Here is a 17,597-nt window from a genome sequence, read left to right as displayed (position 1 = left end):
AGTGAGTCTATGCAACTTATTATGTGTCAAGGTTAAGCAAATTTTTTCTCCTGAACTTATTTAGGCTTGCCATAACAAAGGGGGTGAATACTTACTGACTCAAGACATTTCAGCTTGAAATCTTTTATTAATTTGTAAAAAAAAAAAAAAAAAACATATTTCCACTATGGGTTATTGTGTGTAGGCCAGTGACAATGAACTCTCAATTTAATCAATTTTAAATTCATGCTGTAACACAACAAAATGTGGAAAAAGTCAAGGGGTGTGAACACTTTCTGAAGGCACTGTAGTTGGCATCATGACATTCAGCACGACCATCAACATGATAACTACGAGAGAGCAAGAGATAACTATATCTCACAGATCCAGGAACTGTTAAATGAACACGGATAGTCATGCCATGTTCCTTGGCCTGATGAACTGTGACCGGACAACACACAATTCTCACGTACACCACCATTAGGCTCTCGAATGTCCCAATACCTGCAGTAGAAACAACATAGTTAGACTGGTCACTCTCTCAGAACCTAGAGTATGAACAACACAGATAATCAGTCCTACTCCTTACACTGTGGTCAGTGTAATTAGAGCAGTATTGTCTTACCTTGGGTTGGTCAGTGGGGTTCCAGTCCACCCATTTCCAGGTCCCCTCAGTAACAGAGTCAGTCAGACCAATCCAGGTTACATAGACTTCGTTAAACCCCTTGATTAATGTCTGTTGTTGTGACAGAAAACAATGTTATTCATACAGTCTCTCTCTCTCTCTCTCTCAATTCAATTTAAGGGCTTTATTGGCATAGGAAACGTATGTTAAATTGCCGAAGCAAGTGAAGTAGATAATAAACAATAAATATTAACAGTAAACATTACACTCAGAAGTTCCAAAAGAATAAAGACATTTCAAATGTCATATTATGCATATATACAGTGTTGTTACAATGTGCAAATTGTTAAAGTACAAATGGGAAAATAAATAAACATAAATATGGGTTGTATTTACAATGGTGTTTGTTCTTCACTGGTTGCCCTTTTCTTGTGGCAACAGGTCACAAATCTTGCAGCTGTGATGGCACACTGTGGTTTTTCACCCAGTAGATAAGGGAGTTTATCAAAATTGGGGTTGTTTCGAATTCTTTGTGGATCGCTGTAATCTGAGGGAAATATGTGTCTCTAATTTGGTCATACATTTGGCAGGAGGTTAGGAAGTGCAGCTCAGTTTCCACCTCATTTTGTGGGCAGTGTGCACATAGAATGTCTTCTCTTGAGAGCCAGGTCTGCCTACGGCGGCCTTTCTCAATAGCAAGGTTATGCTCACTGAGTCTGTACATAGTCAAATCTTTCCTTAAGTTTGGGTCAGTCACAGTGGTCAGGTATTCTGCCACTGTGTACTCTCTGTTTAGGGCAAAATAGCATTCTAGTTTGCTCTGTTTTTTTGTTTGTTCTTTCCGATGTGTCAAGTAATTCTCTTTTTGTTTTCTCATGATTTGGTTGGGTCTAATTGTGTTGTTGTTGTTGTTGTCCTGGGGCTCTGTGGGGTCTGTTTGTGTTTGTGAACAGAGCCCCAGGACCAGCTTACTTAGGGGACTCTACTCCAAGTTCATCTCTCTGTAGGTGATGGCTTTGTTATGGAAGGTTTGGGAATCGCTTCCTTTTAAGTGGTTATAGAATTGAACGGCTATTTTCTGGATTTTGATAATTACCGAGTATTGGCCTAATTCTGCTCTGCATACCTTATTTGGTGTTTTTCGTTGTACACGGAGGATGTTTTTGCAGAATTCTGCATGCAGAGTCTCAATTTGGTGTTTGTTCCATTTTGTGAATTCTTGGTTGGTGAGTGGACCCCCGACCTCACAACCATAAAGGGCAATGAGTTCTATAACTGATTCAAGTATTTTTAGCCAGATCCTAATTGGTATGTCAAATTTTATGTTCCTTTTGATGGTATAGAATGCCCTTCTTGCCTTGTCTCTCAGATCGTTCACATTTTTGTGGAAGTTACTTGTGGCGCTGATGTTTAGGCCGAGGTATGTATAGTTTTTTGTGTGCTCTAGGGCAACGGTGTCTAGATGGAATTTGTATTTGTGGTCCTGGCAACTGGACCTTTTTGGAACACCATTATTTTTGTCTTACTGAGATTTACTGTCATGGCCCAGGTCTGACAGAATCTGTGCAGAAGATCTAGGTGCTGCTGTAGGCCCTCCTTGGTTGGTGACAGAAGCACCAGATCATCAGCAAACAGTAGACATATGACTTCAGATTCTAGTAGGGTGAGGCCGGGAGCTGCAGACTGTTCTAGTTCCCTCGCCAATTCGTTGATATATATGTTGAAGAGGGTGGGGCTTAAACTGCATCCCTGTCTCACCCCACGGCCCTGTAGAAAGAAATGTGTGTGTTTTTTGCCAATTTTAACTGCACACTTGTTGTTTGTGTACACAGATTTTATAATGTCGTATGTTTTTCCCCCAACCCCACTTTCCATTAATTTGTATAGAAGACCCTCATGCCAAATTGAGTCAAAAGCTTTTTTGAAATCAACAAAGCATGAGAAGACTTTGCCTTTGTTTTGGTTTGTTTGTTTGTCAATTAGGGTGTGCAGGGTGAATACGTGGTCTGTCGTACGGTAATTTGGTAAAAAGCCAATTTGACTCAGTACATTGTTTTCACTGAGGAAATGAACTAGTCTGCTGTTAATGATAATGAAGAGGATTTTCCCAAGGTTGCTGTTGACGCATATCCCACAGTACTGCAAGGAGCGTCGAAGGAGGAGGTCGTTGGGTAAGCTTGGCGTCGGGTAAGCTTGGCTTTACACATAGCTTGGGCTTTGTCGAGTAAGGCTTAAACTATGTATTTAGATTGTAGTTAGGTATTGTAGGTAGTTATTGTGGGTTGTTGTATGTAATTATTGTAGGTTAGTATTGTATTCGGCTGTGCCCAGCGTAGCACGAAGCTAGCTAGCTAACCCACCACCGGGACTAGCTGGCAAGTAGCTATTAGCAACGGTATAGTTATTTCACGCCTGAGAGTGCCTGTAATTACGCCAGCTGGCTGCCTACAATAATTACATACAATAATTGCCTACCATTCAGCTGTTTCCTAACCTCATTGTCTGAACCGTTAACGTTAGGTAGCAAGTGGCTACTGTGCTTGAAATATTAGCTAGCTTGTTGCTACCTGGATAGCTACTAGTAAACAATAGCTGGAACGACCGTGCGAACAGACGCAACCTGGCTGAGTCAATTCAGTGGCTAGCTTTGCACTTGGCTAGCTAACAGTAGCTGCTAGGGGTAAGTCATAACCTACATTTGTGTTTTGTTTTTTACGTATTGATAGCCCGAGTCGTTCAAGGAATTTGGGACATGGGTGACTAGTTAACGTTAGTTTGGCTCTCTCTGTGTGTTCGTGCCGTGAAAGGAGGGGTTCTTCTTTGTCTGAAAGCAATGGTAACCTAGTTTGCTAACTATTCTAGCTAACCAACTGGCTGAATAAGTTGACGACGGACTCGCTCAAGCTGTCGGGACTAACCCACAACGTTAGACACGGACACGAACGATCTGCTTGCGTGTTGATACACTGGTGGTTTGTTGTGGCCGAGTATTGGCGCTAAACCGTGTTGCTGGAGTCCGGCATGCTAGCTGGCTGTGGCGTCATATGACTTGATGCCCGGACGATTTTCACGGAATAATACTGCACCTAGTTAGCTAGCTGAATAAACTGAGTTAGTATATTCCTAGAAACATTGAACCGCTGTAGTTTACAACAATTATAGTTTCTGAGGTGGAAGTTGGGAGTTATATTTGGGAGTTGTGCTGAGGGAGGCCCCGCTCTCTCCTTTCCCAGATGTTTAAATCATTTCATTCCGATCTCCTCTGCATTATTGTAGCCATTTGCTGCAGCCTGTCAACTCTGCCTCTGCCTATCCCTGTTCTCTCCTCTCCGCACAGGCTACACAAACTCCTCACACCGCGTGGCTGCTGCCTCTCTAACCTGGTGGTCCCTGCACGCACCACCCACCTGGAGTTCCAGGTCTCAGGCAGCCTCTGGAACTGCCGTTCTGCTGCCAACAAGGCAGAGTTCATCCCAGCCTATGCTACCCTCCAGACCCTCGACTTCTTGGCGCTGACGGAAACATGGATTACCACAGAAAACACTGCTACTCCTACTGCTCTCTCCTCGTCTGACCATGTGTTCTCGCATACCCCGAGAGCATCTGGTCAGCGGGGTGGTGGCACAGGAATCCTCATCTCTCCCAAGTGGACATTCTCAATTTTTCCCCTAACCCATCTGTCTATCTCCTCATTTGAATTCCATGCTGTCACAGTCACTAGCCCATTTAAGCTTAATATCCTTGTCATCTATCGCCCTCCAGGTTCCCTTGGAGAGTTCATCAATGAGCTTGATGCCTTGATAAGTTCCTTTCCTGAGGATGGCTCACCCCTCACAGTTCTGGGGGATTTCAACCTCCCTACGTCTACATTTGACTCATTTCTCTCTGCCTCCTTCTTTCCACTCCTCTCCTCTTTTGACCTCACCCTCTCACCGTCCCCCCCTACTCACAAGGCAGGCAATACGCTTGACCTCATCTTTACTAGATGCTGTTCTTCTACTAATCTCACTGCAACTCCCCTCCATGTCTCCGACCACTACTTTGTATCCTTTTCTCTCTCGCTCTCCTCCAACACTACTCACTCTGCCCCTACACAGATGGTAATGCGCCGTCGCAACCTTTGCTCTCTCTCTCCCGATACTCTCTCCTCTTCCATCCTATCATCTCTTCCCTCTGCTCAATCCTTCTCCCTCCAATCTCCTGATTCTGCCTCCTCAACCCTCCTCTCCTCCCTTTCTGCATCCTTTGACTCTCTATGTCCCCTATCCTCCCGGCCGGCTCGGTCCTCCCCCTCCAGCTCCGTGGCTTGATGACTCATTGCGAGCTCACAGAACAGAGCTCTGGGCAGCTGAGCGGAAATGGAATTAAACTAGACTCCCTGCGGACCTGGCATCTTTTCACTCCCTCCTCTCTACATTTTCTTCATCTGTTTCTGCTGCTAAGGCCACTTTCTACCACGCTAAATTCCAAGCATCTGCCTCTAACCCTAGGAAGCTCTTTGCCACATTCTCCTCCCTGCTGAATCCTCCCCCCTCCCTCTCTGTGGATGACTTCGTCAACCACTTTGAAAAGAAGGTTGACGACATCCGATCCTCGTTTGTTAAGGCAAATGACAATGCTGGTCCTACTCACACTACCCTACCCTATGCTTTGACTTATTTCTCCCCTCTCTCTACAGATAAAATCTTGCGACTTGTGACTGCAGGCCGCTCAACAACCTGCCCGCTTGACCCTATCCCCTCCTCTCTTCTCTAGACCATCTCCGGTGACCTTCTCCCCTACCTCACCTCGCTGATCAACTCATCCTTGACCGCTGGCTATGTCCCTTCCGAGAGCGAGAGTTGCACCCCTTCTCAAAAAACCAACACTCGATCCCTCTGATGTCAACAACTACAGACCAGTATCCCTTCTTTCTTTTCTCTCCAAAACTATTGAGCGTGCCGTCTTTAGCCAACTCTCTTGCTATCTCTCTCAGAATGACCTTCTTGATCCAAACCATACAGGTTTCAAGACTGGTCATTCAACTGAGACTGCTCTTCTCTGTGTCACGGAGGCTCTTCGCACTGCTAAAGCTAACTCTCCTCTGCTCTTGTCCTTCTAGACCTGTCTGCTGCCTTTGATACTGTGAACCATCAGATCCTCCTCTCCACCCTCTCCGAGCTGGGCATCTCCGGCGCGGCCCACTCTTGGATTGCATCCTACCTGACCGGTCGCTCCTACCAAGTGGCGTGGCGGAAGCTGTCTCCGCACCACGTGCTCTCACCACTGGTGTCCCCAGGGCTCAGTTCTAGGCCCTCTCCTATTCTCGCTATACACCAAGTCACTTGGCTCTGTCATATCCTCACATGGCCTCTCCTATCATTGCTACGCTGATGACAGACAACTAATCTTCTCCTTTCCCCCTTCTGATAACCAGGTGGCGAATCGCATCTCTGCATGTCTGGCAGATATATCAGTATGGATGACGGATCACCACCTCAAGCTGAACCTTGGCAAGACGGAGCTGCTCTTCCTCCCGGGAATGACTGCCTGTTCCGTGACCTCGCCATCACGGTTGACAACTCCGTTGTGTCCTCCTCCCAGAGTGCGAATAGCCTTGGCGTGACCCTGGACAACACCCTGTCGTTCTCCGCTAACATCAAGGCGGTGACCCGATCCTGTAGGTTCATGCTCTACAACATTCGGAGAGTACGACCCTGCCTTACACAGGAAGCGGCACAGGTCCTAATCCAGGCACTGGTCATCTCCCGTCTGGATTACTGCAACTCGCTGTTGGCTGGGCTCCCTGCCTGTGCCATTAAACCCCTACAACTCATCCAGAATGCCGCAGCCCGTCTGGTGTTCAACTTTCCAAAGTTCTCTCACGTCACCCCGCTCCTCCTCACACTCCACTGGCTTCCAGTTGAAGCTCGCATCTGTTACAAGACCATGGTGCTTGCCTATGGAGCTGTGAGGGGAACGGCACCTCGGTACCTTCAGGCTCTGATCAGTCCCTACACCCAAACGAGGGCATTGCGTTCATCCACCTCTGGCCTGCTGGCTCCCCTTCCTCTGCGGAAGCATAGTACCCGCTCAGCCCAGTCAAAACTGTTCGCTGCTCTGGCACCCCAATGGTTGAACAAGCTCCCTCACGACGCCAGGACAGCGGAGTCACTCACCACCTTCCGGAGACATTTGAAACCCCACCTCTTTAAGGAATACCTGGGATAGGATACAGTAATCCTTCTACCCCCCCTTACCCCAACCAACCCCCCCCCCCAAAAAAAATAAAAAAAATATTTAAAAAATATATAAATAAAAAATAAAATAAAATAAAAACATTGTAAAGTGGTTATCCCACTGGCTATAAGGTGAATGCACCAATTTGTAAGTCGCTCTGGATAAGAGCGTCTGCTAAATGACGTAAATGTAAATGTAAATGTAGTTATTGGGGTCAAATTTGTCTCCACTTTTGTGGATTGGGGTGATCAGTCCTTGGTTCCAAATATTGGGAAAGATGCCAGAGCTAAGGATGATGTTAAAGAGTTATAGCTAATTGAAATTTGTGGTCTGTATATTTTTATCATTTCATTGAGGATACCATCAACACCACAGGCCTTTTTGGGTTGGAGGGTTTGTATTTTGTCCTGTAGTTCATTCAATGTAATTGGAGAATCTCTCTCTCTCTCTCTCTCTCTCTCTCTCTCTCTCTCTCTCTCTCTCTCTCTCTCTCTCTCTCTCTCTCTCTCTCTCTCTCTCTCTCTCTCTCTCTCTCTCTCTCTCTCTCTCTCCCTCCTCACTCCCTCACTCACTCACTCACTAGTTCCTTATAACTGTTTACGATGACGAGGTCTGCTCTTCTCTTCAGACAGTCCTGTCTGCTGTCCCTCCAGGTTTTCTTCTCAGTAGAGATGAAGTAACAACTGCATTCAAACTTCTGCCAGCCTTCGGGACAGGTTTGTTCTACAAGACAAAAACATGAATTATTATTCTGCACCTATTATTGAAGAATAGTAAACACAAGTTGACTGCATATTAGGCATGTGATGTTATGATCATTGATTAGGTGAACTCACTCAGAATAGAGAACTTTCTCAGGAGACCATCTCTCTCCTTTTGTAGCTGGTCTCTCTCTTTAGTCAGGTTGTTGTAACTGGTCTGTAGCTGGCCTCTCTCTTTAGTCAGGTTGTTGTAACTGGTCTGTAGCTGGTCTAGAAAGGATTGATACATACAGCTACTGGTGAAAAGGCCATTTCTTACTGCTACTGTAAGTGACAGGCGTTAAAAACTGAAGGTCTATACAGTCTGCTAAAAGTGGACAGAATATCTTGGATGTGTTTTGCTAGTTCCTTGAACATGTCAGAGGAGGAATTTAGTTACACAGATACCAACATTCATCTGAATTTGGGACCTTTTGAAAGTCTGATATAGTGTAATGATTAGATAACAATACACTCACAGACTAGTCTCAGGGAGATGTTGAGAGTGACTTGTAGAACACACAGCATCCCAAAGCTCACAGCAACCATCCTGTAGAGTCTTCTCCCTGAATCCTCAGGTCCTGAGGAGATAAAACTGATGTGAGAACAAACATACACAACGTAACCATGCACACATATCCACACACGCACACTCACACACAAACACACGTAGACGAGGGTGGGGTTGGTACATGACCAGCTACAAGAGGACTGTTTCTCAATGCTGTTTTAGAGGAGGTTACCATATCAGTATGACATGTTAGAAGCACATAATTACATTAATACATCTAAATACACTGAAAACATACAGCTATTTGCATATTTACATTCAAGGTAAAATCATTATAAAAATCTTCCACTGGGACTTGCTATCAATTAGCATTTTTCAGTGTTTTTGTGTCATGTGTAAGTCTTTGTCTTTGTGTGTGTGTGTGTGTGTGTGTGTGTGTGTGTGTGTGTGTGTGTGTGTTAGACCTGAGATATATATAGATGTAATTATACTTTGTGGAAAGTAACTTTTTTTCCGGGGGAAGAAATCGTTTATTTGGAGGTCACTACAACGGTTTGAATACAGATCCCAAAAAATGACAACTCTTTAAAACTATTTGAAAACAGATCTGAGAAAGCAACCACTCAGTCGGGGTCTCAACTAAGTAGAGAATACACAATGTGAATACACAATATGCAATTTGGAAATTTGGTTTTGCATCAGCAGTTTTTCTCTTGTTACGTCAGTCACTCTACTAGCCTTGTCAGCTAACAATTTTTAGATTGTCACTCTCACTCATATATCATTAACATGTCATAAGTCTTGACAAAATGTGTAGAATTGCAGGAAATGTACTTTAAAAATTCAAAAATGTCTCTCTAGTCCATGGCAAAATGGTTAGAATAGCAGAAAGCTTGCTTTACACGGCAACATTTTCTCTACTCCTTATGGCAAAATGTGTAAAATGTCAGGAAATTAACTTTAAAACTAAAAGGTATTGACCAGGAGGGGGAGCTCCCCTCTCTCCCAGGTCACCCCCCCCTCATGCTCACTTTTTGTTGAGGCACATCCCTATTTTACAAACAAAGAACACAGGTAGTCTAGACTCTAGCTAACCACCATATAGCCCACTAAAATATCCACACAAGCCACTAGCCAGCCAGCCATATATCATGAGATAGAAGATAATGAAAATTAGGCTATATTATGAAATTATTATTTAAGAGCATTGAAGACTAATCACAATCAGTAAAAAAATAAAGCAGATTGACATCAATCATCAAAATCAATGATTAGCTGATAGCCTACCCTCTTTTCCCGATGTCAATCATGTCTTTAGGAGCCACTGTAACTACTGGTGTAGTGATATTTGTTTAGGTGAGGGAGAGCAGAAGAAAAAAAAAAGAATGATGTCATAATTTCTCAAAGTTTGTCTCAAGAAAAACGTATGTTTTAATAACCTCAAACCACCAAGTTAGTCATACCTAATTTAAAAATAGGCAAACATCACTGTCAATCTTGAATGATCATTCTTCACGTTTTACTGGTGAACTGTCCAAACTCCATTCCAATCATCTTAATCATTTTCATGGGAATATGCATTTAGATCTTCTTGAATTACTGTTTTATGAGGTAATCAACCCACATGGTGTTAACATAACTATTAGCCTTTCTTGTAGGCCTATTTTGTTTCAATCAAAGCATATATCCTGCCTACAGTGCTGTTGAGTTCTTCAGATAAGAAATGACTGAGAAGGTGGTTTTGGTGTAACATATTAAATCAAATCAAATCGAATCAAATTTTATTTGTCACATACATGTGTTTAGCAGATGTTATAGCGGGTGTAGCGAAATGCTTGTGCTTCTAGCTCCGACAGTGCAGTAATATCTAACAAGTAATATCTAATAATTTCACAACATATACCTAAAACACACAAAACTAGTAAGGAATGGGATTTAAGAATATATACATATATGGACAAGCAATGACAGACTAAGATACAGTAGAATATTATAGAATAGAATACAGTATATACATATAAGATGAGTAGTGCAAGATATGTAAACATTATTAAAGTGACTAGTGTTCCATTTCTTAAAGTGGCCAGTGATTTCAATAGGCAGCAGCAGCCTCTAATGTGCTAGTGATGGCTATTTAACAGTCTGATGGCCTTGAGATAGAAGCTGTTTTTCATTCTCTCGGTCCCAGCTTTGTTGCATCTGTACTGACCTCGCCTTCTGGATGATAGCGGGGTGAACAGGCAGTGGCTCGGGTGGTTGATGTCCTTGATGATCTTTTTGGCCTTCCTGTGACATCGGGTGCTGTATGTGTCTTGGAGGGCGGGTAGTTTGCCCTTGTAATGCGTTCGGCAGACCGCACTACCCTCTGGAGAGCCCTGCGGTTGCGGGCGGTGCAGTTGCCGTACCAGGCGGTGATAAAGCCTGACAGGATGCTCTCAATTGTGCATCTGTAAAAGTTTGTGAGGGTTTTAGGTGCTAAGCCGAATTTCTTAAGGCTCCTGAGGTTGAAGAGGCTCTGTTTGTCCTTCTTCACCTCACTGTCTGCGTGGGTGGACCATTTACATTTGTCAGTGATGTGTACGCCAAGGAACTTGAAGCTTTCCACCTACTCCACTGCGGTCCCGTCGATGAGGATAAGGGGGTGCACCCTCTACTGTTTCCTGAAGTCCACAATCATCTGATTTGTTTTGTTAATGTTGAGTGAGAGGTTATTTTCCTGGCACCACACTCCCAGAGCCCTCACCTCCTCCCTGTAGGCGGTCAAGTCATTGTTGGTAATCAAGCCTACTACTGTTCGTCTGCAAACTTGATGATTGAGTTGGAGGCGTGCTTGGCCACGCAGTCACGGGTGAACAGAGAGTACAGTATTGAGGATCAGTGTCACAAATGTGTCAGTGTAATGCGGTGGATCGAAGTCAGGCGCAGGACACAGAACTCAATGAAAACGTACTTTACTAACGAGTAAAGAAACAAATACAAAATACCTCCACACAGGGAGGAGTAAACCCGCTCACCAAACGACACACGAAACGAAATAACAAACACACACAAAACACAATGGGAGCCACCGGGTTAAGGAAGGGGAAGGAGTAATTGCCCGATGGGAAACAGGTGTGAAACAATCTGACAACAACAGGTAGAACATAGAAACATAGAACATAGATCGGCAGCAGCTAGTACTCAGGTGACGACGAACGCACTGAGACCTGGGCCCCACAAACCGCCGACCCAGCTTCCGGCAGGGCAGGCAAAGGGGCAGGTTTTGGGTCGAGAGCCAGACCCGGTCCCCCGGTGCATACACCGGAGCATCACTGTGGTGGCGGTCGGCGCTCGCCTTTTGCTGCCCGATGGCCCGCTGCAGGCGCACATGGGCAGTGTTCCAGGTCTCCTGCGAGTGCCGAAACCATTCATCCACCGCAGGTGCCTCGATCTGGCTCTGATGCCAAGGTGCCAGAACCGGCTGATAACCTAATACACACTGGAAGGGAGTAAGGTTAGTAGAGGAGTGGCTGAGCTTCCTCGAAAAGAACGCACACGGGCGGAGTTTAGGTGGTGTGCCCGAGCGCTGGGAAAGTACAGTGCCTATCGCAGCCTCCGACGCGTCCACCTCAACCGTGAAATCCAAGGAGGGATCCTGATGAGCCGGCTCATTTACACGAGCCGAGGTAAACAGGTTCTTCAGGTGACTAAAAGCCCTGTCCGCCTCAGCTAACCACCGCAGACGCACCCGTCTCCCCTTCAGCAACGAGGTAATGGGAGCCGCTACCTGCCCAAAGCCCCAGATAAACCTCCGGTAGTAGTTGGAAAACCCCAAGAATCGCTGCACTTCCTTCACCGTTGTTGAGTCGACCAATTATGCACAGCCGAAATGCGGTCACTCTCCATCCTCACCCCAGACGCGGACATGTGGTACCCTAGGAAGGAGATGGACTCCTGAAAGAACAGGCATTTCTCCGCCTTGGCATACAGGTCATGCTCCAACAGTCGTCCAAGCACCTTACGCACCAGGGACACATGTTCGGCCCGTGTAGCGGAGTATATGAGAATGTCATCAATATACACCACTTCACCTTGTCCGTGCAGGTCCCTGAAAATCTCATCGACAAAGGATTGGAAGACTGATGGAGCATTCATCAACCCATAAAGCATGACGAGGTACTCATAGTGTCCTGAGGTGGTACTGAATGACATTTTCCACTCATCTCCTTCCCGGATACAAACCAGGTTGTACGTGCTCCTGAGATCCAATTTCGTGAAGAAGCGCGCCCCGTGCAATGACTCTGTCATACAAGCTATCAGAGGTAGTGGATAGCTGTACTTGACGGTGATCTGATTAAGACCACGGTAATCAATGCACGGGCGTAACCCACCATCCTTCTTCTTCACAAAAAAGAAACTTGAGGAAACAGGTGAAGTGGAAGGCCGAATGTATCCCTGTCTCAGAGATTCTGAGACATAGGTTTCCATAGCCGCCTTCTCCTCTTGTGACAAAGGATACACGTGACTCCGGGGAAGTGCATCGCCCACCTGGAGATTTATCGCGCAATCCCCCGGACGATGGGGTGGTAATTTAGTCGCCCTCTTTTTACTGAAGGCGAGAGCCAAATCGGCATACTCGGAGGGAATGTGCATGGTGGAGACCTGGTTTGGACTCTCCACCGTAGTAGGCCCTGAGGAAACCCCTACACACCTCCCTGAGCACTGGCTGGACCATCCCTTTAGAGCCCTTTATGCCATGAAATAGTTGGGTCATGAGTGGTTAACCAGGGAAGTCCCAACACCACAGGATACGCAGGAGAATCAATAAGATAGAGACTAATCCTCTCCTCATGACCCCCCTGCGTCCTCATTAAGAGTGGAGCGGTGACCTCCCTGATTAGACCTGACCCTAACGGGTGACTATTTAATGCATGCACAGGGAAGGGCACAATAACACATACAATGGGAATCCCTAAACTAAGTGAATACTGACGATCAATAAAATTCCCAGCTGCGCCTGAATCTACAAGCGCCTTATGCTGGGAATGAGGAGAAAACTCTGGGAAAACAACCTCAATACGCATATGAGCAACAGGGAGCTCTGGATGAGTCGGGTGCTTACTCACCTGAGACGATCGACCAGTGCTCTGCCTACTGCCTCGACTCCCTGGGGACCCTCCCCAGCACCGACCAGCAGTGTGTCCTCTGCGGCCACAGTTGGTGCAGGGGACGACCCCTCTCCAGGTCTCACTAGCGCAGCACCTCCGAACTCCATGGGGGTAGGTTCGGAGGTGCTGGGGGATGGAATGGGCGGACCCCGATCAGAATGTCCGCAAGTTTCCTACAGGTTATCCAGCCTGATGGACATATCCACCAGTTGGTCCAGGTTGAAGTTGGTATCCCTGCAGGCCAGTTCCCGACGAACGTCCTCCCTTAGGCTGCATCAATAGTGGTCGATCAGGGCCCTCTCATTCCATCCTGCGCTGGCTGCCAGAGTCCAGAACTCCAGCGCAAAATCCTGCGCGCTCCTCCTATCCTGTCTTAGGTGGAACAGACGTTCGCCCGCGTAGTGGACGGATGTAGTGTCTATACTTCCCCACTCGGCATTGGCCCAATCAAGTGCCTTCCCCGATAGACAGGAGATGAGGGCGGACACGCTCTCGTATCCCAAGGGCACCGGATGAATGGTTGACAGGTAGAGCTCTACTTGGAGAAGAAAACCCTGACACCTGGCTGGTGTTCCGTCGTATGCCCTCGGGAGCGAGAGCCGAATCCCACTGGACCCAGGTGGCGAAGGGGTGGACAGTGGTGTGGGAGGTTGAGTGGTTGGAGGAGGTGTAGGAAAGCTACCTCTCTCCCATCGTTCCATAGTATTAACCACCCTCTCCATAGCGGTGCCGAGAGCCTGGATCATGCTCTCCTGTCGTTGGACGCGTTCCTCCATCGATCCGGACAGACTGGTTGTACCTGCTGACTCCATAGAGGTGTGTGTTTCTGTCACGAGTGTCATTGTAATGCGGTGGATCGAAGTCAGGTGCAGGACACAGAACTCGATGAAAACGTACTTACTAACAAGTAAAGAAACAAATACAAAATACCTCCACACAGGGAGGAGTAAACCCGCTCACCAAACGACACACGAAACGAAATAACAAACACACACAAAACACAACAGGAGCCATCGGGTTAAATAAGGGGAAGGAGTAATTGCCCGATGGGAAACAGGTGTGAAACAATCTGACAACAACAGGTAGAACATAGAAACATAGAACATAGACAGGCAGCAGCTAGTACTCCGGTGACGACGAACGCCGAAGCCTGCTCGAGCAAGGAGGAGGGGCAGCCTCGGCAGAATCCGTGACAATCAGCGAAGTGGAGATGTTGTTTCCTACCTTCACCACCTGGGGGCGGCCCATCAGGAAGTCCAGGACCCAGTTGCACAGGGCAGGGTTCAGACCCAAGGGCCTCGAGCTTAATGATGAGCTTGGAGGGTACTATAGTGTTGAATGCTGAGCTATAGTCAATGAACAGCATTCTTGCATAGGTATTCCTCTTGTCCAGATGGGATAGGGCAGTGTGCAGTGTGATGGCGATTGCATCGTCTGTGGATCTATTGGGATGGTAAGCAAATTGGAGTGGGTCTAGGGTGACAAGTAAGGTAGAGGTGATATGATCCTTGACTAGTCTCTCAAAACACTTCATGATGACAGAGGTGAGTGCTACAGGGCGATAGTCAATTAGTTCAGTTACCTTTGCTTTCTCGGGTACAGGAACAATGGTGGCCATCTTGAAGCATGTGGGAACAACAGACTGGGAAAGGGAGAGATTGAATATGTCCGCAAACACACCAGCCAGCTGGTCTGTGCATGCTCTGATGACGCGGCTAGGGATGCCGTCTGGGCCGGCAGCCTTGTTGGGGTTAACATGCTTAAATGTCTTAATCACGTCGGCAACGGAGAAGGAGAGGCCACAGTCCTTGTTAGTGGGCCTCGTCAGTGGCACAAAGAAGGTGTTTAGCTTGTCTGGAAGCGAGACGCCGATGTCGTGGCTGGTTTTTAAAGACCTACTATGCTACATTACAGTGCTTATAGAAAGTCTACACCCCCTTGATATTTTTTTCACATTTTGCTGCCTTAAAATTACATCTTAAAAGGGTTTAATTCGATATATTTTCTACAGATCTACACAACATACTCCACATTTTCAAAGTGAAAGAAGGTTAGAGAACAAAGAAAACTAAAATATCATAATTGGATAAGTCTACACCCCCCTGAGTTAATACTTGGTGAAAGTACATTTTGCTGCAATTACAGCTGTGAATCATTCAAATTAAGATTCTAGCAATTTTGCACAAGAAAAATATATCAATTGTTTTTGTCAGAATTGCTCGGACCGCTTCCCTTCTGCCTAGGCAGCATTGCTACAATGCTTGAGCTGGTCCCATGGTTGATTCAGAGCGGTAGCAAAGACAGTGCAGTATGAAGATATGCTATAACTGCTACTCCAATAGAAATCCCTGATCACATTTGTAGGCGATGTCATGGCGACGTTGGCTAGAGAAGCTCATGCGCAGAAACACGTCATTGGGTCTAACGGTCAACTTGCGCTGAAGTGCGCATGTACAGGCCAAATAAAGTTGTTTTTGTCAAATGTATAAGGTTGGAGTAATAACATGTAGAACTACTTAAGACATTGGCTTGAATCTAGGTTGTGCCTTTAGATTTTGAGAAAATTAACAACTAAGGAATAATTTTTTACATCTCTCATTGACTTCCCCAAACGCCGGCCTGGTCTGTTTGGTCTGTTTTGCAAGTGTTCCAGGAAGTCTTGCAATGTTGTGCTTCTGGGTTTAGCAACCCTGCATTATTGTGACGCTGTTGTCTTAACCTTTGTAATTTTCAAGCTAGGATCAGTGTCAAGGGGCATCTTGCTCTCAAGTGGAAATAAAATTATACACACATACACAGAAACTGCAACATCACAACCTTTACAGCATCACCTTATGAAGACCCCATCTGCACACTTTAACATCGTGAGGAAAGGAAATCGGTATGTTTTCTTGCGTCACTATGAGTAAACATTAGTTGTGGCTCTTCCACAGTATTGAGTCACTTCCACAAGTCCATTTCCTCCTCCACTGAACATTTACAAAAAGTAAATCATGCTTCTATTTATCTGAAACCCACAGCATGGATGATTCAGAGATGCTTTGATTTCGTAACAGTGATGTACACATGATCCTGCTTGTTGTTCCCATCTTCTGATAGATCTCTTTGTCCTTTGTCTTCTTTCTGTTTTCACTCAACAATTGTAGTTTAGACAAGTTTGTGATCTAACTAACCCACAATCCTAATATTTGTGTAAAGTCTTCACAGTTTTGTTCTGTGTGTGTAACTGAGTAGACTGATACCCTCTTTCATTGATCCACAATCCATAGGTAAGGCTGTACAGTGAAATACAAGTATGCCCATAGTCGTGGCTGAACAAGTACATGGTAAATATGAATCTAGCTGTTTTTTCTATACACCGGCAGGACAGAACGGTGGCGGCGGAAAACTGAAATCTGTTTTACCTCATTTCTACTAGCACGTAACCTGTGCAAATGGAAGTGAAAAAAACTCTAAATCACCTTTACTCCACACACAGAGACACATACAAAGCTCTCCCTTGCCCTCCATTTGGCAAATCTGACCATAACTCTATCCTCCTGATTCTTGCCTACAAGCAATAACTAAAACAGGAAGTACCAATGACGCGCTCAGTACAGAAGTGGTGCAATGAAGTGAATGTTAAGCTACAGGACTGTTTCTCTACAACAGACTGGAATATGTTCTGGGATTCATCCTATGGCATTAAAGAATTTACCACATCAGTCATCGGCTTCATTAATAAGTGCATCGACGACATCTTCCCCACAGTGACCATACGTACTTATCCCAACCAGAAGCCATGGATTACAGGGAACATTGGCAGTGAGCTAAAGGCTAGAGCTGCCACTTTCAAGGAGCGGGACACTAATCCAGACCCTTATAAGAAATCCCGCTACCTCCTCCGATGAACCATCAAACAGGCAAAGCTTCAATACAGGACCAAAATCGAATCCTACTACACAGGTTCTGACGCTCATTGGATGTGGCAGGGCTTGCAAACTATTACAAAGGGAAATGCAGCAGCAATCTGTCCAGTGACGCGAGCCTACCAGACAAGCTAGTTACAGTATATATACAAAAGTATGTGGACACCCCTTCAAATGAGTGGATTCGGATATTTCAGCCAAACCCGTTGCTGACAGGTGTATAAAATCGAGCACACAGCCATGCAATCTCCACAGCAAAAATGTTGGCTGTAGAATGGCCTTACTGAAGAGATCAGTGACTTTCAATGTGGCACCGTCATAGGATGCCACCTTTCCAACCTGTCAGTCAAATTTCTGCCCTTCTAGACCTGCCCCGGTCAACTGTGAGTGCTGTTATTGTGAAGTGGAAATGTAAAGGAGCAACAACAGCTCAGCTGTGAAGTGGTAGGCCACACAAGCTCACAGAAC

The 17,597-nt window shown here is 45.8% G+C and overlaps 1 long non-coding RNA gene across 1 annotated transcript; it reads right to left on the bottom strand.

The window, feature by feature from the left end:
* Positions 1-233: 233 nt before the first annotated feature.
* LOC121560999 lies at positions 234-7,770 on the bottom strand. The gene is made up of 4 exons (XR_005999080.2): positions 7,660-7,770; positions 7,404-7,546; positions 605-715; positions 234-483 (listed from the first exon to the last, which is right to left on the bottom strand). It is a non-coding gene; the product is annotated as an uncharacterized LOC121560999 (long non-coding RNA).
* Positions 7,771-17,597: the final 9,827 nt, after the last annotated feature.

This window comes from Coregonus clupeaformis, unplaced genomic scaffold, assembly GCF_020615455.1.
Source record: "Coregonus clupeaformis isolate EN_2021a unplaced genomic scaffold, ASM2061545v1 scaf0761, whole genome shotgun sequence".
Taxonomy (NCBI): domain Eukaryota; kingdom Metazoa; phylum Chordata; class Actinopteri; order Salmoniformes; family Salmonidae; genus Coregonus; species Coregonus clupeaformis.
The sequence above is the reverse complement of the archived record's forward strand: the minus strand, read 5'-3'. Positions and strand labels throughout refer to the sequence as shown.